General features: G+C 44.0%; 1 protein-coding gene across 5 annotated transcripts in view; it reads right to left on the bottom strand.

The window, feature by feature from the left end:
• The window catches only part of EPN2 (epsin 2), a 38,314-nt gene extending 19,858 nt beyond the window's left edge, over positions 1-18,456 (bottom strand). For 3 of the 5 annotated variants that reach the window (XM_014252688.2, XM_014252693.2, XM_014252692.2), the window contains exon 1: positions 18,311-18,443. The gene's annotated coding sequence lies outside the window, so the exon portion shown is untranslated. Of the gene's footprint in view, positions 1-12,525; positions 12,607-18,310 lie in introns of those variants that run through there. The other 2 variants (XM_014252690.2, XM_088063951.1) reach the window with 2 other exon arrangements.
• Positions 18,457-21,213: the final 2,757 nt, after the last annotated feature.

Raw genomic sequence — 21,213 nt, 5'->3', positions numbered from 1 at the left:
CCAGATGTGCTTTAATAATCTTCCTCCAAACTCCCTAGAACCAGCCCCATCCCTTACAGAGATACTGCAGACAAGGAAAGCACAGATTTCAAGCCTGACATTGTTCTCATTCTTCAAATTACTGCAATGCCATTTGGAATGGAAGCAGAATTCAGTGTCAGTACAGGTCTGTAATAGCTTTTTTTAGCATAAAGACAAATTCCCTTCCTTGGAAACCTTTCTGGGCAGGTTTAACTACCACAGAACACACCTAATGAGTTATTTCATTTGATCTTCTTCCATTAAAGTTGATTTTTGGCAGAGTAAAAACCTCTTATGACATGATGGAAGATTAATTTTGAATGAAACCACTAAACTTCAGGCAAACTGCATCCCCCTGTTGTTGTCCCCAATATTTAGAAACAGCTGTAGGAGAGGAGCTGGCTAACAGCAACAGGAATAAAAAGGGGCATCTCCTGGAACATTTAAGTTCTGTGTGGATCAAAACCAGAATTTGAAAATGTTGATCCTACACGAACATTCCATGACTGGTCCTGACCTCTAGAATTTCACCTGCCCCTTTGATCCCTCTCTAAGATGTGACTGGTAAAATGTGAGGAAACAATAAAAATTAAACAGAAAAAGGACAGTGTGCATCTTATTTAACCTAAACCATTTCTTTTTGCCGAGAAGGGGTTAAGGCAAGTTCCCAGCAAAGCTGAAACCAGTTATCCAGGGGATCTGGAAGGTCACACTGAACTGGGAGGCAGCACAGGATCCAAGTGCCAGGGGGATCATGGACACAATCCTGATGACTATACAGATCCCAGAGCAGAAGAATCCAATCCCCCCCATAAAAACTGAGCTTTTTCAACCAGAAAAGCAGTGAAGAACATGAAAAATCAAACCCAGGAGAACTACAAAACCTTCTAAACCAGTTGGATAAAAAGTTCATCAAGCCTGACATCCTCAGGCACAAATCCTTGTGCAATGAGGATGAGAAAGAATATTTCTATTTCCTTGTATTATCAGCAACTGGGACACCCTGGATGCCAGCAGGGGCACACTGGGCTTCTCCCAACCCCTCTGGAAGCCACCTGAGCTCCCTGTGTCACCCTCAGCACGTAAAACCACGGTGACCACGCTCAGCTGACATGTTTCTCAGCTCCTTCATGTTTCTAAGACAGAAAACATCACCTTGGGCTTCTTTATGTCCCTCATGGTTTTATAGGAATTGGCCAGCTCCTTCTGAGCTGAGGTTTCTGAAATTCAGGCTATTTACAAGCTTCTCTGTATCTCCATCATCCCTGTGATGTTTCCATGCACGGATTAAACTCCCATTTCTTGGGATACACACAGTTCTCAGCACTCTGCATTTCAGATTTGGCAGCAACAAAAGTTTGTATCACAACACAGTCATTTACCGCTTAGCACTCCCCATTTATTAAAGGCTTCCTAAAATTCTACGTGCCTCTTGGGAGTTGTACTTCTACTGCACATTTCTTCTCCCTGTGCATTTCACCTGCCACTTTATCCCTCAGCAGGTCTCAATCTTTCATCATTCCTTTCAATTCAAGATTAATTTCAAATTTTACTAATTTGCTTCAATTTGGCTACCGTATTATTTTGGGCCAATCTGCAAAAGGGCCCTGATCTGTGGCAGGACATTTGGCTGGGAACCCTGTGAGAAACAACATTTACTCCTAACCCCATTTCCTGACTTTTAACTCACTGCAAATCTATGAAAAACATTCCTGCCTTATGAAAGTTTTATTTCTTTCAAGGCCAGGGATGAGAGGCCTTCCCAAAATCTTTTTACAAGTACACTACAGGAGCAAGTGCCTCACCTGTATCTCCCCAGTCAAAAATAAGTTTTATTACTTTACAACTTCACAAGCTTTTGGAAAAATCATTTTAATAATCCCTGAAGAATTAACCACCCTCACAACACAATTTTGCTTCCCTTTTCTCTTTCTTGCACCAAATCCAGCCATTTTTACACAACAGCACAGGAAAAATACTCAAAGTCTCCTAAGCTTTGGTGCACAGCAGACTGCAAGACAAGAACAACCCAACTCTGGCCCACTTTTAAAGCTGATTAAATGCAACACAAAGCTGTCAAGCTCTGAAAAAACAGAGCAAAGAGCCTTCATTCCCTCCCAGTTACACCCCAATGGGAAATCAGGCACTTGGTTTTGGAGAAGAAACCAAAGGAAGAACTCCAAACAGGAAGCTTTTCCAAGTCCGGAGTAGCGCTTTGGAAAAACAGCCCCAAGGGAAACACAGGGGAGAACACACTGGATTAAAAGAAACCAGCAATTTACACACTTCCAGGAAATGAAATATTTCACTTGTTGTTCTGTAAACCCATCAATCCATCAATGCTAAGTGATTCTTCACTTTTTTATCTTCCTGAAAACCAAGGCCTTTAATGAGAGAAACATTAAGGTTTGTTTTTTCCTTTTCTTGATGGACATGTTTTCATCTTACTCTACTCATAACCATAAAAACCAACTTATTCTAAACCTCATAATGAACACCCAAAGGATGACAGGATGGAAAGCTGATGGAGCTGGTGCTCCCCTCACCAATGCAGCTGTACCAATACTCAAGCTCCTGTCCTGGCAGTGGGACTGACCCTCACCTAACAGCCCTGTTTTTAACACTGCTTTAAACACTGCTCCCTCAATGGAAGCCTTTTCCTGGATTATCCCAAGCCTTGCAGCACTTCAAGAACCTCTTGTATCATTAAACAGATCAAAAAGCCAAACACCCCAAGTGCATAAAAGTGAGGAACCGTTTCTAACACATGATCAAACTCTTACACAGAAACTTTAGATTTTTTTTTTCCCCCCGAGACCTCAGTGAATTAACTTCTCACAACAAACCACAAGGAAGCACAATGCACTTGCAACTTCAGCAAAAATGTGAGTTTGCATTTTTAACAGCAGAGTTGCAAAGAAAGCAAAAAGTGAGACCAGTTGATTAAAGCTGTTTCTGGTTAGCAGGAAAAAGGCTCGAGCAGATTTCTGTCAAAGTTCAACAGTTTAGTCTTGAGGAGCCTTCCTCATTTTCACTCTTGGTCCCTACAAGCCATTTTCTCTGATTTTGAAGTATCCTGACATCTCCAAATGGCAAAGCAAACAGATGTGCAGACGAGCAGGTGAAGCTTCCCTGTGTTACCAGGGGGAACCTGGAGGGAAACATGCCGTGCCCTCTTCCCTATCCCAACACTTTCATTACCCAAATAATGAATTCTCCTGGTGCTTTCCTCCACACAACGTGCAGACAGAAGGGATTCTTGCCTGAACTCCTCATCTCTCTCACAAGATATTAAGCTCAGTGAATGAAATCTGCATGAGGAAACATCTTTAACTTGCTGAGACTAACACAGAACCAAGGCCAAGCCACAAAGTCCTTCATAAACTCAGTTCAAAGAAAACAGCCCCACAAATCCACCTATAGACAGGCTTTCAGCAGAATCCATTCACACCTCTGGAATGTAAAACTCCAACCAGGATTTGTCTGCACTGATAAAATGCCCTTCATATCAGCCTGAAGGTAAATATCTGCATAGCCCAGCTAAGCATACACAGGAAATATAGGAAAAGCCTTTAATATCAAGTGTGAAAATTAACATTAAGCATCAGGAGTTCACTGGATATTTGCATAAAATTTTAATTAACAGTATTACAGACAACATATATCCTTAGATTAGACATTTACAGTAAGTCACATGCACGGAAGGTGAGGTTTGGAAAACAGCCATTAATTCAGTCAGTCTCTGATCTGAATCTGCAGACATCAATCTACATAAAAAATATCCCTGCCTTGCAGCCTCCCCTCTCAGGTGGGAATACACACACCCCCAGAGATCTGCTCTCCTTGCTAGCAGGCTGCAATGACAGAGGCAGGAGGGACCTTTATTCTGGGATAAATCAGGGAATTCTTGCCAATCTGCAAAGGATCAGGCTCAGAGAAGGTGCTGATTGATGAAGAAGCTCCCCCAGACAGACACCAACACCCACGTGCACACACAACCCCAATCCCAACAAGAAGTCAGCTCCTATTTATGGCAAAGAAAAAGGATTCCCATTGCCTGACACTAAATTCTTATCCTGGTTTTCCTGGGAAAGCTCAATATGTGTCTAAATCCAAGCCCACTGTGTTTTAGGAAGTCTCACTTTCCACAAACAGCTCAGAAATCAGAAAAAAACCCGAGCACAAACCTTTATATAAAAATCAGGAATACAATGCAGAAAAAAACCCATTTTTCTTATACTAAATCCACACTGCCAGACAGATTTTCAAACCTCAATATTTCTCTGATTTTTTTTTTCTCTCTTCATTAATTATTCTCAGAGAACAACTGACCAGAGGGTACCATTACCCTGCCTATGATACAATATTCAACTGCAATCCAAATGTTGTTCCCAAAACCAAACAGGAAAAGGGGCAACTGTGCATCGTGGCCACTTGGAGGAGAGGACTGAGTGGAGACAAGACACTTGGCACTACACAGAAAATCCAACAAGCAGAACACTTATTAGCTCTCTTTTGCTATTCTACAGCAGAGAAAACAGCAATTCATGGGAATAAAACAGCAAAATGAAGAGCCTGAAAATCCCATCAATGCCCTTCCTCAACCTTCAAAGTTATTTAGGAAACGAGTTACAAATACAGATTGGCAAAGGGTTTGGAGAACAGGGTTAACTCCAGAGGAAAGGTTTCATTTCCATCTTTCCCAGCTTAAATGCTTGTCTTCTTCAGTGTAATTTCTGAGGGGAGGAAATGGTTCAAAATTCAAAGTTTTGGAAGCTTTCCACTCCCTTTTACAAATGAGAGAACAAGGTCAGCTTTCACAGAGAGCAGGTGGCCAAATTATTTCTTTATTTAAAGAGTTAATGGTGAAAGATAATTCTCCTTCAAATTTATGCATATTCATGAGTGCCAAGGTTTGATTCTGCACTGGTTTTACAGTCCTGTCTCAGCCTCACTGAAGGGAAAGCAGCTCCAGCCTGGGCAGACTTTCAGGCATAAAAGAGATTTACGGACACAAATCTGGTTCTGTTTTCTCCATAGCACCTTTTCTTACTCCTTGTCTCCTTAAATTCCCAGGATTTGAGTTCCACAGGGAGCTCATTTCTCAGAAGGTATGGGAAGGGGGGTGAGGAGCAAATCTCTAACACAGCAGCACCACCTGGCCACGTCCCTTTGGGACCTGCCAAGCCACAGGTGCTGGGGTTTTGTCACCCTCAGTTCCATCAGTCTTTGTGGGGTTTTGTCACCCCCATTTCCACTGGCCTCTGCAGCTGGAATTCTTGACAGGGTGGCTGTAAATGTGCTCTGAAGGGCTGGGAGAAGGGACAGCTCTGCCAGACCTGCAGATCACCACTCACGCCCCAAATCCGACCTGCACTGGGATCTAATTTTAGGATTACGAGCTTTGACAACAGCTCTTTAAAAATAACACTATGGCCAGGTCAAGTGTCACCCACAGTGCCACCTGCACTCTGGGCACATCCCAGTTTATTCTTCATGCAGCAGGTGTGCAGTGAATATCAGAATATTGCAGAATTACAGACCAGTGTGAGGTCAGGCCATTACGCACTGAACCAGAAATGCCAAATGCAAATTAATCCAACAGGGCAGTGAAAATACCTCCCCAAACTCCCCAGAGGGATTTTTTCTCTGGGGATTACCTGCTTCAACAAAAGCATTTCATCTGTTCTCTCACAAAATGAGTAGAAAAAAGATCACCTGATGTGTGCCTTGACTGAAAGGTAACAATCTGAAATAAATTCAGCTTACCAAGTACACTTGAATTGCATTTTCAACTGAATTAAGGGCAGTAGGAGACACTTCTCTCCTTTCATATTTTCCTTTTGGAAGGGAAGAGGATATCCAATATTCTTACCAGAGGATGTGCCTTAGAATCCATTACTAATTAGGGAAGTCCAGCCTTGTCACTTAGGCTGTTATGGGGTGACAGGCACCTGCTCAGGCCCTCACAGAGCAGCCTCAACACAGACAGAACTGCAAAAAATACAAGACCACAAAATGCCAGCTCTCTTCTTTAAGCCCCAGTGTTTTCCTACAGCACTGCAATTTTTCCAATTCATATTCACCTAAGATGTGTGCTCATGCATCAGACTCCATCCATATTTTGGGAATGTATTTTTGGGAAGATACCTGATACTTAAAATTACCCGATGATTTCATTAACTAAATTGATTTTGTACTTTTATTAATATGAAGCAGACGTCACCAAGTGCAGTTTCTCCCATCCTCCTACACACACCAGACATGAAACCACATTAATACACTCAGTAGACCAGAGGCAAATGCTCACCATGACAAAGATTAGGGGGGGAAAAAGAGTTTAACTCTCCGTGTTACTACTGGTAGGAGCTGAAGGATTAATACTTTTATTTTATGACATGGATTTCTAAAGAAGAGGATTGTTCAAGAAGAACAAGATGCCAAGAAATACCTGTCCATACATCCAAACACTATTTTTTCCAGTTTAATTAAGTGTGCTGCCTGCAAGCACCAACTACAAGCCTGCAAAGAAAACAAGAGATTGATTTAATATCCTACTCACATTCATCAATGTCCATTCATGGCATAAAATTTCAAGTGGCTTCCCTCACAGCCACCAGATTTTGCACAATCATCTTGAAAAGTCAACAAAATGTCTTTATTCAACTATCAGAGCTGGTAACTACATCAGATTGCTTTAAACCTCAGAAATTCAGGTACATGAGCTGTCTGCTCATGAGATTGGACTTGAGAAAATCCTTCCCTGAGAAGGTGGAAAAGCCCTGGCACAGATTCCCAGGGAAGCTGTGGCTGCCCCTGGACCCCTGGAAGTGTTCCAGGCCAGCTTGGATGGGGCTTGGAGCAGCCAGGGAATGTGGAAGGTGTCCCAAACATTCCCAAACAACCCAAACATTCTGGGACTGTGTCAATAAATTGTTGTACGACTGCAAAGTAGAAAACACATCCCCAAATCCTCCCTGCCCATCCCTGAAGGAACACTCTGGCCAAAGGCCAGGGCTCCAGAGGAGGATTTGCTGCCCAGCAGTGGGGCTCAGAGAAGAACTGAGGATGGGATTCTCCCAGCTCCTGCCTGCTCCCCTCTGCCTCCCAGCAGATCCGCAGGTGGAACGCTCCGGTGCCCGATCCCACACACCCGGGGAGGCAGCGGCACAGGGAGGGCTGGGGCTGCTCACTCACCCAACCAATTAATGCCAAGGTCACTCTAATTATTTGAAAGAACAGCCCAAATGAGGGGAGCAGAAGTCATTTCAACAGCAGTCTCCAGTTACAGCTCACTGGGCAAAGCTGCACCTGGGAAGCTCAAACTGGAGGTGAAGCCGATGGTTTTGATTTGGGACTTGGTTCAGCAGGAACTGTGCAAGGACTGCCAACAGGGGTGCTGGGAAATCTCCTTTTCCTGCCTAGTGACACAGCAATTCCATGCTGAAGACATCCATAGAGGAGAAATGTGGTCCTTCACTCTCCAAATTTACCAAATTTCATTAAATCTTAGCCCTGCCCTTTTCCCACCCTGATTTTAGCTCTGTCCTGCAACACCAAGTGTTCAGTTTTCCCTCTGACTCCTCCACATCTCCTATCTTTTCATACTATACACAGCACAGTTTCCAAAATCCTTCCCAAACCAACCCACCTCTTCTCCCCCTTCCTATCAGACCTGTCTAACGTGTCCAGCACCACCACCTTGGCAGGAGCAATTCCAGGAGAGGTTCCAGCTGTGCCAGCAGCAACCTGGATCTACCCTGGATTCTGGTTCCCAGGAAACAGAACTCAAGAATATTGAATAATATAAAAATAATTCGCTTTGGTCAACTTCTGTGGTGCCCCAGTTCCTGATTCTGAGCTGTATTTTTAAATTCAGCTTTGATGGAAGTCAATCACTCAAAGATTTTTTTTTTTCTTTAAACATCAGCGCATTTGACATAAGGATTTTGCCTCATTTTGCTGCTTCAAACTTTCCAATTCCTTCATTCAAGAACAAAAAAGAGTCATCCTTGTTCAACAACAAAAATATTTGTTATTATTTTATTATTATTTTGATGATTTTTGTGGAATTAGGAAAAAAAAAAGATCTGGTTTGAAAATGACAGTGAATCCCACATTCTCCTATGCAGACATACAGAAATTTTCAGCTGTCAGCATAACAATTCCTCAAGTTTTCTGAATCCATCCTCCAGCAGTAAAATTCTACCTACTCTTTTATCTATTCTGGATATTTAGACGGAAAATTATTTGAGTGGGAGGCAGCTTGTTCGTTTCAAAGAGGATGACAAAGACTTGTTACTCAAAAGCATCTGTGCCTGTTCCTTCATTAAAGGTCATTTTCTTCCAGTCAGATCTTGCAGAGAACATCTTCTACCCCCTTAGCTTTGATACCCTGCAAGCAGCAACTGGATCATGTCCTTGGAATTCCAGATATCTCCTAAGGAATCCACATGGAAAAGGCAATACCCACCTCTGTTTCCAAAGCAGCCAATTGTGGTTTGGGATATAAAATGCAATAAATCCCCTGTGCAGCACTGCTCCTCCCTGTCCCTCCCAGAGCTGTCTGGTGATTATTGTTTTGACCATTGTTTTCATCCAAGTCATTAAAAACATTCTCTCATTAGATTTAGAAGCAGAACACAAAAGTGGTTTAAAAACTCACCCGGCTCCATTTTCTCTTTTTATGTTTTTTTTCTTTTTTTCCAAGAGCTTTCCACCTAGTCCAAATGCAAGAAGAAATTCCAGCCCATTAACATCCATCAGAGAGCAGTAATGAACTCATCAATACTGCCCCAACCCGTGGGCACGGCATCTTGCTGAATCATTTGGTAACTACATCCTCAGCAGGAAGGGCTCACACATCCCTCCCCACACTGCCAGCAGACACCTCCCTGATGAAGGAAAAATGAATGTATTGAGATCTCCCTCAGCTCTGTTATCCCTCTGGATGGGGTTGGTGGTGCCTCTCCACACCAGGATTCCCACAGCCATCAAATCCTGCCTGGAGCTGCTCCCCCTGGACATGTCCTTCCTTTGCCAAGCCACCTGCAGGATTGCAAGGAGCTTTCAGCGCTCTTTCTTCCTATAAATGACACAAGGATTTGGTTTTTCCCTGCTTTTTAATGTACAATGGAAATACGTTAAGCCTTAAATTGAGTATTTAATTTGCAAAGAAAAAAACCAAGAAAATCCCCTCCACACCAGGTTACTGCAATCACACTGAACTGTAATTTTATTTTTGTGCCCATTTACAGAGCTGTGGAAGGAAAAACATCTTCCTTCAGCAAGAAGTTTTCCTAACAGTGACAGTTCTATGCATAAGGAAAGCTAAAAGCTACCAAAATCAGCCAGTCTTAAAAGAAAACAATTATCAAGTAACATGCAAGTTTAGCTGCCAAAAAAAAAAAGCCCATACCTGTGGCTGGAGTACAAGAGTATTAAGTTACAGTTCTCACAACAAAGGAAAAGGAACCTATTCTTGAAAAAAAAATTAAAAAATCAGTTAATGATATAAACAAAATTATCCTTAAATGTAGATTGGAGAACACTCTGCCAGCTTTGCCTTGCCCAGGGATGGCACAGCTGGGGGGCTCTGCAGTTTTCCATCTCTCTAAGTCCCCTCCTTGTGTTTACACTCTCAGCTCTAATGAAATCTCTAATTAACCCCACGAATAAATAGGGGTTTGTTAAGGTAGCCCTTAGAAAGCAAGGCGAGCTAATTCAGGTCTCAGCACCTCTGCTGCCTTAACACAGATGATGTCTCAGAACATACACTCACACATGTGTCTACATATCCTCAACTCCCACGGCTTAATTCAATTAATACTATTAAATCTTTAATGCTTGCCTTCAAAGGCTTTTTTTAAATTTTTAATAGCTCTCATAGGTGAGCACGAATGTTTTAAGTCTTTCTGCTATATTTTAAATAAACTCCTCTTTTCTTGCCACTTTGATGTTTGCCTTTCTGACAAACCTCTGCTCTGTGAAGCTGCTGCGACTTTGTTTTGTGTGCAAGGATGACATTACAAGCTCCAAAAGATATGTTAATCACCGAGCTGGAATCTGGGATTTTTTTAATTCCTCTCACCTGCCCTCTGGGCTGGGAGTTGGCACCAGAACAGCTTTCATCAAAACAATGAAACCCAGAAGGAGAGAAGAGGCAACTGGAGGGAGGGGGCTCTGATTTGCATCTGTTTAGCATGGAAGTGACAGGCGGAGCTTAATTCTCTTTTACTCTGCTTTCCCATGAAAGGAGAGAATGGCAAAGTCACCGTATTTTATTTAAATAGTTAAAATAGGAGATTTGACAAAAGACTGGTCAAGCTGGATGGAAGAATAAGCTTTGTGGTATTTAAAGGCACATCCATTTCACAAGTTTGATGGGCATTGAATTAGGTTTTAATTCTCCCCTTCTCTCATTCCAACTACCTTGAGACCCCTCCCCACTTTGCCCCGTTTCTAAATTTTGAATTTGTGAGACAAGAGACAAAGCTTTGACAGCATATTTCAGGCTTTTCTGTAAAGCATAAACTACAACAAGAAATTAAAAAGAAAAAAACAAAACAAAACAGCACAGACTTTCCTCCTCCTTTAAAGTTTATTTTTCTTCTGAGTAAGAAAACCCTTCTTAAAATAAAACTAAAAATCAGCATTTCCAGGGACAGGAAAAGGCACTATAGTATTATATACACTATCCAAGCTGACACAAAAAAGAAGAGATTAAAAGCCTGGCTGGAAGCCAAGGCATCCAGACACAATTTTGCACGGAGCGTAGAGAACAAAAGTGTTCCTGCATTCAGGATGTTGGAGCGTGTTTCCTGCACTCACACCTGAGAGCAAACAGCACTAAAAATCCATTTCAAACCAGGGATCCCAGTCAGGCCCAGATCAACAGGTCCCTCACCCCTCCTGAGTGAAAGACATGTTTGATCCAGACCATCTCCTGCACAACACACCCCTCCCTCAGAAAGCAAATTAAAAACAGAATAACAAAGACAAGCTACAAAACTCTCCTGCTGTTCTTCACTCCTCAACATTTCAGCAGAGTTCTCATCACACAGAGCACTCCCCAAAATTCCAAATCTCCAGCCATACACCACGTCCTGACTTTTAAAGCTGATGTAAATACTCCTGGAGGCATCCTACGGTCGTATTATGATGAAATTAAATATACACAGACACTATTGGTTGGCAGACAGACACCGAAATGGCAATTGCAGCACTGAGTGTGTTTAAAGCAGCAGGCCAGGCAAAAGGAGATTATTCACTAGGTAGTCAAACGTAAAAAAGAGCCAGACATTTCAGTCTGTCTCAGTGTCTCACAAAGGGGGCAGCGATTTGTAAATTTTAAACACAACACTTAAGCAGTTTTGCAGACTAAAAATCCTTTGATGATTTACCTCAGTGGTTCTCTGCAGTATACCAGTATAAAAGTGATTTCGCTGTACTCGAGCTTTTATACTTCTCTACAAGAATTCTGAAAGCCAAGTCAAACCAATCATAAACATTCCTGTATTTTACTTCCTTATTAAAGCTTCCCAAGAGAACCAGTAGACATATAAACATAAATATCTTTCAGAGGAGTCACCCAAGTACCAATAAAATCTTCAGAAAGTAGCTGCTTTGCTGCAAAAGTATGTAAAACCATGGGCTGCATAATCATAGCCTCGTGCAAGGACAGTCATGCTGTTCCTCTGAGCAGCAGATAGAAATTTCTGCTTTAAAAATATACATAAATTGAAAAGATTCTCAAAAATTACAGTATTAAATATTGATTTCTGATCTGCATTTGCATACTCCTAAGAAAAGTAGTCTGTGTCACCTTATGTCGTTTATCTAAAAACATTCCAGCAGAGGCATTATCTTGACTTTCTGAGAAACTCTTCTAAATTGGTAGACAAAGTTTAACTTCATGAACTCTGCTCAACAACAGCAGCAAAATATAGTAACACTTCTCATAGGTAATATGCATTCTGTCCTTAAAAAAGAAAAAATCACTGCAAGCAGCAGAACACTGCAAGGAGCAATCAAAGCCCTGCAATAAGGCAGGATGGGCTCAGAAGACAAATATTTCATTAGATAACACAACAGAGGGGAGCTTATGCTTTCCAGTGGTCATTAGAGAAAGAGGTTTTCATCAAAGAATTAAATACCTTGGCAGGGACATTTTAAAGATGCACCAGATCTTCCCTGGATCTGAATTTTGAGGGTAATGCCTGATCAGGAATTTCTAACCAGACATTACCAGTCACAATCCAGCAATGGCACAAAATGGGAGGCTGTTTCTCTGATTAATTAAAGTGAATGATTTAAAATATTAAAGTTCTGGTTTTCAAATAAAAATTGAAGTGCTTTCCTTTACATGCACCATGTGGCAGAGCACACTGTGCTTGACCATCCACCAGAGAACAGGCATGGTAAAACAGCTCTGCAGATAAGGATTAATTAATGATCTTCAATTCTGGCTGATTTCATAGGTTAGAGCAAACATCTCTGCCTTACTGCTGTTGTCACAAGCCTCATCCCTGTCCAAACAGAGCTGAAAGTCAGTAGAAAAGCAGCTTCAGCAGCAATTGGGTCAACAGATTTGGCTGAAGAAATCCTCATCACTAAAAAGAAAGAAATAAATAAAAATCAGAATGACAAAAGTGAGGTGATGCTTGGGGTGTGCTCACCCCATCAGCAGCACACACGAGGAACCTCCTGGGAACAGAATTCCTACCTAGAGGGAGACATGTCTGAAGGATTCTTTTGTGCTGCCATCTCAGGGGAGGAAGTTACCTTTAAAAATACTTTGTTTGCTCTGTCCCTGAGGAATATCAGAACTGTCTGTATCAGTTGCTTCAGTGGGGTTTGGCCCACAAAGGTTTTACTGGTGAACTGCACAGCCCTTACACCAGTGAGCAATTTACTCATGACATTACTCCCTTTGGACTCAGAAGAACTGCGTGAGAAAGAAGGAGCTTTGCCAACCTAAAGGTTGCACAATCAGGTGGGAAAAAAGAAGTACAAGCAAACCAGGGAGGGGGATAAATTGCAACTGACAAAAACTACAATCAAGAAATAGCTGGTGACAGATTGTTATTTAAGTACAAGGAAGTGATTTAAACAGGAGCAGTTGTAATAAGATTATACGATTCTCTATTAAGATTCTTAAAATGTCTTTGTTCTAGCAAAGCTCTGAAAAGACCATTGCCCTTGCAAAGGTTCAGAAACTACTAAATTGATGTTAAGTCCAGAAATTAATATGATTTGGGAGAATAAAGATAAAATGTAAAAGAACATCCCAGACATCATTAGGGGACCACGGGTGCTGTGGCATTTCTTGGTGGCAAAACTCAAACCAAACAAACAGAAGTAGGGAGCTTGCTCTGCTTGGGTTTCTGCTTTTAAATAATGAAAACTCCCAGGTTGATTTTAGAAGCCATCACATTATGTAAGTGACATCTCCAGAAGGGCAGGGAAGTCTCTATGAGGTTATACTGGAGAGATTAAACCAGTGTCTGGCTGCTGAATTTTAGCCATGACCCCCAGATTCCACCATGTATTTTAATTAATCAGTTCTAAAACTACAGCCCCCAAAACTGGCCATAACTCCTGCAACACTGAAAAGCAAACAAGGCAAGGGAGTCTTCAGATTTCTGCCTGGTAGGGTGAACATAAAACAACTCTAACTAAGGTGTCTGGCATGGTTTTAAACTAATAAGCAGCTTAGAAATTTCAAAATAAAACCAATTTATTACTTAATTTGTACAAATATTGTTCACTGAGTGCTGCATTCTGAGAAACAAAAAAGCCTCCAAGAGACAGGTGTGTCCCATGCCTGCAGAAGCAGCACAGAGGCCTCTCCTGCCTGGGTGACCCTCCAAACTCTCCTGGACCTCATGACCATTCAGGATTTATTATTATATGGTGACATGAAAGGCTCAGGCACTGCAGACAACATGGCTAAACTAAAACAGCTCTGGGAGGAGAGGCAGGAGCAGGGTGGAAGGAAAGGCAGGAACAGGGTGGAAGGAAAGGCAGGAACAGGAGCAGAAGCAGGGTGGAAGGAAACTGCAGAGATTTCAAGCACATATTCCAGCTAATTACTTGAGGCAGCTCAGGGAGCTCCGCTCCTGACAGGGGAAGGAAAACTATGCCTTGAAAACAATTTGTATGGATCATGACAACAAAACAAGATTTGTGTATTTGAGATTCCTTCAAACTTCCCCAGCCACCTCCACCATAAAACACAGATAAGGGGAGCCTCCAAGGCGGAGCTGCATCCAGGCCTGGGCTGGGACTGGTTTTACCCAGTCCCAGAGGCAGCTGCACTCCCACTGCCAGTGGGGACCTGTCCGAGCCTGAGTTCCTGCCTCCCCACCTGCACAGAGCTGGATTTTGCAAGCCAAGGCACAGGAGGCGTGAACAGCCCAAGCCTGACCTTGAACACAAGCTCGAGGCACCAGTTAGAGGCATTTATGTTAACAGCCCTGGGTGACAGGAACCAGAGAAACACAGTTAACAATTAATGCAACACAGGGTATTGGCTCTGAGATCAATTCAAGTTCAATTTTTGTAACAATACCAGAAAAATTAGCTGAAGGTTATCTATACAGAAGAAAAGCATCACGCTAGCATAGTAACTCAAAGTTATATTTTTATGTAAAAAGGCACAATAGTGAATTACAAACTGAATTCTGCAGACATCTCCAGTGCCAGTGCAACCAACAAACACAAAACAGTTCTATACTGACTTTCTAATTAGTATCATCATTCATACAAACTCCACTATTAGATATTTACATAAAGCTCAATCTTGGTAACTTAAGATACTCTCTTTAAACTCTGCCTACAGCCACTGGTTACCTACAGAAACCACCACAGAACCTTCTGACCCAACCACTTTGCCTTTATCAATGGTCTGGAGCAGCATCATAAAATCAAGCAAACCCTAAATTTGGAAACCAGAGACAAAACTGTTACTTGTAAAATGATAAATAAAGAATACCAGTTTTCCTGTAGCTTTCTACCACTCAGCGAGAGGCTCAGCCCAACAGCCACTGAGTTCTAGATCCATCCTGAAGCCCACAGCCTCTGAATTCACTCTCATGTTCAACCATTCTGGATTTTTTCTCCATGCAGAACAGGAAACAACCAGCTAAACTGATTAACTCAGACCTTTTAGGGTCTGTTATTCAGCACAGCCCAGTCCTTACCAAACCTGGAGCACACCAACACTAGCAGACCTACAATCAGCCCCAGCAGGTTTTATTCCAGAGGACAGCAATCCATGTTGTTCTCCTCCATGGAGTCTCCTGCCTTCTTAATGAGCAGCCAGGCTACTGAAACACACAAAAACCTGCTGTTCTTTGAAGCACTTAAGCCAGCAGGATACTGGTATGTTTCGATATTTTCCCTGCACAGATCAGAGCGAGGCAAAGTGGGAAAAGAACATTACAGGCGTTCCTACAAAGCAGGCACATTTCATTTTCTATTAGCAACATCCCAAGGGACACTTTAGCGCTCTGCAAATATGGCCCTGGAAGACTGGGAAGTTGCTTCCTGAGTACCAGTCATTAAAGAAAGATATTAGAATAACTTATATTCTTCTACACCAAGCAAAAGCCAGAGTCATTTCCCCATCCTACGTACGAGACCTAAGAAAAGCAAGATCAGGAATATCATAACTACTCTTTAATGTATTTCCCCTAAACTGATTATCATTTAATGATTTCTCTCTAAAGGAAAAAAAAAAAAAAAACAACCAACCACAGAAACAAAACCCCGATTTCTGTATCAAGAGAGACTATCAGCATTTTTATGAAGCAACAAATTAGGCCTTTGGCATTTCCCAGCAGTGATCCAAGATTTGAGGCTCCATAAAAGCTCCAAGTTTTAAAGCAATCAAATGGCTGACAGCTGGAACAAAACTAGCGTGATTAACCAGTTATGTAAATAATGATGTGGTCAGTGCAAGCTGAATTCATTTCTGCATTATGCCTGCATTATACCGGACATCAGATGTTTGTGAACTCTTCATTAAATGTGACTGTAGGAATAATGGAAGTGAAAACCAACATGAACATCACCAGCCAGGCTACCTGACAGCCAGGGACCTCTCCTCTGGTCCTTCCACAACCACCAGGTAACTCATAAACAGCACTTTCTTAGCCCAAATATTACCCACCACTGCTTAGCTTCTACCTAGTGAACAAGTCAACTTCTTTTTCTCAGGAGACAAGTCCATGGAGAGATGGAGAAAGATGGAGAGAGCCCATTTATTTACAAGGGTCTGGAGTGACAGGCCAAGGGAGAATGGCTTCCAACTGACAGCAGAGCAGGGTTAGATGGAATATTGGGAAGGAATTCCTCCCTGTGAGGGTGGGGAGGCCCTGGCACAGGTTCCCAGAGAAGCTGTGGCTGCCCCTGGACCCCTGGCAGTGTCCAAGGCCAGGTTGGACAGAGCTTGGAAAAAGCTGGGACAGTGGGAGGTGTCCCTGCCATGGCAGGGGTGACACTGGATGAGCTCTGAGGTCCCTTCCAACCCAACCCATTCTGGGATTCAAAGACCCTGTGAGTGCTACATTACATTTCTTAAAGGCTGATAATAATTTTCATTCCTCAGCAGATGTAAAAGTCAAGCTGCTGTGTCAGAGAACTTTTGTGACACAAGGCTAGCATTGCAGAATTACTTCATGGAATCAAGGAAATGACAATCAGCACCCCCAAGTCAAACTTCCTCAAATGGAACCCACAGTTAATTTGGCCTTATCAGAATTTGCCTTCAGGAATGCACACTCATGGGTCGTTTGTGCTTGATAATTTTTGATAACATAGTTAAATATTTAATATGGGTAAGATTATCGCTGAAATTCTGTCGAGCTAGTTTACCATTACTTCAAGCTTATAAAGGAAAATTTATCAAAAGTTTTGATTCTTCCCAGTAAAACTCCATACTTGAGTTTGTTCAAAAATAACACATCTGAGAATCAGCCAAGACAAACATATTTAGAAGTAACTCCTAAACAGGCTGCATTTCACTAAAGATACCATTACAATATATTTCTATTTCTAATTTTAAAAAATCATTCATCCCACATTTCACACCCCAACAATACAATTTCCTATGACCTCCTGTCTCACAAAACACAGCAACACACCAGAATTATGCAAGAGTTCTGTATTACCATAAAACAGATATTTCAGTGGGGAGAACAATAAAACTTAATCTCGTGGCCTGATTTGCATTTTGAACTCCTCGAGTCGGACTCTACAGCCCATAACATCTGCAACAGCTTCACAATCCTAACAAGTCTTTTAGGCCTCCTGTTGAAAATGGATGAGCATGTAGATAATTCAGGTTATTTTCTTAATAAATGAGAAGAAAAAAAAAATGTCCAATTGCTGTAAATTTAAAATCTCACTTGGCTTTTCAGATCAGTGTCGATACGGCACTTGAGAAGGGGGAGGGGGAAGAATTACACACCCATAAAACTGAGACCAAACGCTGCCAGTTTTAAAGCCTTAGAGCTTTAAATCTGAACATGAATATTTTAACATTTACATTAAAGCCTTACGGCTTTAAAATAGGGGACTTCCATTGTGGGCAGCCTGTGATAATTACTGCTTCAATATATTTTACAGCAATAATGTAATACAGCTCGCTGACTACCCAACGTTAATCTGTAGCATCACAGGTACTGCAGGTAAAAAAATTTAAAAAATATATATGAAGTACGTATCAGTGTAAATATATAGAGAGAGAATATCACAGAACCACAGAAAATCACGGAATTATTAGGGTTGAAAGGGTCCTCTGGAGATCATCTAGTCCAAGCCCCCCCCTATAGCAAACAGCCCCTTAAAAATTATTAAAAGCATTAATACACATCTCCGGAACAACGATATTACTGAAAATACAACAAAATAACCCCCGGCCCTCCGGGATGGAGGTGAACAAGGCGGGGGGGGGTCGGACAGGGCGGACCGGAGCCCCCCCGCCCCCGCGCCGCCGCCGGGAGCCCCCCGAGCCCGCAGGCCCCGCCATCCCCCGCAGCCCCGGGAGGCCCATCGGGAGCCAGGCCCAAACTTGGGGCCGCGGGGCCCGAAGCCATCCCCGCCGCCGCCCGCCCAGCCACCCACCGGCGACAACAAAGGCCACCGCGGCCCCGCGCCCTCCCCGCGGGGACCCCCGGGGGCCCTTCCCGCGCCCACCCCGCGCCCCGCGGAGGGGAAAGGCGGGGCCGCGGCGGGCGCCCGCCCGCTCCCCCCCCCTCCCGCAGCCCGCGGGAGCCGCGCTGACCTGCGGGCGCGGGGCGGGCGCGGTGTCCCGGTGTCCCGGTGCCCGGCGGCCGCGGGCTGCGCTTGACACCCACACGCACCATCCAACATGGCGGCGGCGGCCGCGGGGAGGCGGCGGAGGAGGCGGAACCGGCGGCCGCGCGCGGCCCCGAGGCGCGGCCGCGCTGAGGGCGGGGGGGACGCGGCGCTGCCCGTCCCCTCCTTCCCTCCCTCTTCCCTTCCTTCCCTCCCTCTTCCCCTCCTTCACTCCCTCTTCCCCTCCTTCCCTCGCTCCCGGGGCGGCTCCTCGCAGCCAAGCCCGGCGCCAGTGAGGAGCGAGGCAGGATCGGCCCCCGGGCAGGGGCGGCTTTTTGATGGAAGGAGAGCGCCTGGGGAGCCCCCTCAGTGCTCGCAACGCCCGGGGTCCCCCAAAAACCTGGGCGAAATAATACAAAAAAAGTCTGTCATTACAAAATAACCACAGTTATGGGACAAGGGAACGCTTTAGAGAAGGAAATCAACCCTTTAGAGAGGGTTCAGAGCTGGTTGTGATGGAAGGAGAACACTGGGGATCCCCTCAGTGCTCACAGAACCCAGGAGGAGCTGGTTTCAGAGCTAGAGATCCCCCAAAATCCAGAGACAAAAAAAAAAAATACAAAATAATGGCTATCAGTACAAAATAACCACATTTGTGGATGAGGGTACACTTTAAAGCAGGTTTGGGGCTGCCTTTGATGGAAGGAGAAGGCTTGGGGAACATACTCCCCCTCCACACTCAGCACCCAGGGGAAACTGATTTCAGCGCAGGGTAGACTCCCAAAAATCGAGGTCTGGTGTGGGCTGGCATCCCTCAAAGCAGAATCATAAAATGAATTAGTTCAGAAAAGAACTGAGATCAAGTCCAACTTGTGGCCAAAGACCCCTTTGTCAACCAGACTATGGCACTGAGTGCCACATCCAGCCTTTAAACACCTCCAGGGACAGCGACTCCACCACATCCTTGGGCAGCCCATTCCAATATTTAATCCATCTTCCTATGAGAAAATTCCTCCCAACGTCCAACCCGAACCTCCCCAGGGGCACAGCTCCCATTGCCTCACACGGCACAGATACTACACTTTCCCCTCTCCCAGTGGAGATGCAAATAGGAAATAAACAGATTTATGGCTAAGGGGACACTTTATGGACACATTTGTGGATCAGGGTTGCCACTCTGGGTGATGAAGGGGAGCTCAGCAGGGACACAGAGGCACGAACGTGGCAGGAGGAGCCGGGAGGTCTGGGTGGGTTGGAGCTCACGTCCTTCCCCTCGGGATAATGATTAAACCTGTGTCCGGCATTGCGGGCTGGAGGAGGTTTTGCTCCCATTGTAGTCCTCCCTGAATATATTTGTTCCCATCTTAAAACCATGAGAGACAATTCAAGGAAACAGGACTGCTCAGGAGACAGTCGGGATTGGCGCAGGCCAGGGGAGAAGCTGGATAGCAGAGCTCTGCTTGGATCACTGCTGGCACAGGGCAGTGCCGCTGGTTATTTAAAACCCAAATTCCTGAGGAATCGTGCCTTACGAAAGCATAGGAAAACAGAAATATAGAGCAAAATCCAGTTTATGAGTCACTGCTTTTAAGTGAAAGGAAGGTCAAGCTGAGCACTGCAAACTTCATCAAATCCCAGAATAGTTTGGGAAGGGACCTTAAAAACCATCTCGTTCCAAAGACACCTCCCACTATCCCAGGTTGCTCCAAGACCCATCCAGCCTGGCCTTGGAAACTTCCAGGGATGGAGCATCCACCACTTAGAGCCCAACCCTTCCTCCCATGGAGCCACTATCAAATCTGCCACAGATTTGAGGCTTAAATACAGAAGAACGAGGACTGCAGTGAAACACCGAGTGAGCTGTATTAAAAGCAACTTGTTTAGAAATGCTGCACATTCCAATGCCTTGAACACCATCTGGGAAGCTCCAAATCTTCTGCGGCGAGCTGTGATTCTGGCTTAGCTGCTAACCTTGAACTAGGCAGGATTAAATTCTGGGTGAAAAAAATAAGGGATCAGCACACATCTGATGGTATCAGCAGGAGCTGAAAGAGTACTTCCCCCTCTTCTTCTTTGCAAGAAAACAGCAATGATGGAAACCCAATGTTTCTGTGCACGTTTATTAATCCTAATGATCTGGTGCTGACAGCTCTAAAGGAGGAGAAGAAAGCTCTTGGTTAAAATAAAATGGGAAGAACAAGATTGTTCCTGCTGCCTTCTCTCCTGCCTATGTTCCTTCCAGATCTGGGCAGACAGCTCTCCAGAGCAGGAGGCAGCTTCCCCTCCATTCTCAGCTCCATCCCAGGTGTCTGTCTACATCATTAAGTGTGCAAAACAGCAAACCCAGCAAAAACCTCCTGCAGCTGGCACACTTCCACCAAAAAAACTGTTTTCTATCAACCAGATCAAGCCCCTTAGTGCAAGTAAAACAAACCAGCCAAGTAAAATCACTTATTTTTTGATTATTATATCCTTGTTAATGCCTTAAATTGCAGTGTTCCTGCTACCCTGGGCAGGCACATGAGTGCTAGAGCTGCACCAGCAGAGCTTTTCCCAAGGTGCACAGGGATGTTCCCTCCTGGTGGCCTTGTGGCAGTGGATTTACATCTCTTGCTTCATATTAGCAACAGGAGGTCGCTGTCCTGTGATTTTAAACCCAGGAGCTGGTGTAGAACACTTCCCTTTGGAGCAGGTTGTCCTGGATATTGACCCGAGCCATCTCTGATCCTTCCCAGCCCACAACATTTCAGCTGCGTTGGCAGAACCAGAGTCCAAGGCCACGATTTGCAGTCTGAGTTGGGCACCAGGAGCTGGCACCACCCTGATAACCAGCGGAGCAATTCACACGGAGAAGGCAGCTCACAGACTCCAAGATATCCTCGGATATGG

This window comes from Pseudopodoces humilis, chromosome 18, assembly GCF_049639895.1.
Source record: "Pseudopodoces humilis isolate 2021_Gansu_Grassland_sample_001 chromosome 18, ASM4963989v1, whole genome shotgun sequence".
Lineage (NCBI taxonomy): Eukaryota > Metazoa > Chordata > Aves > Passeriformes > Paridae > Pseudopodoces > Pseudopodoces humilis.
This window is presented reverse-complemented; position numbering and strand designations above follow the sequence as displayed.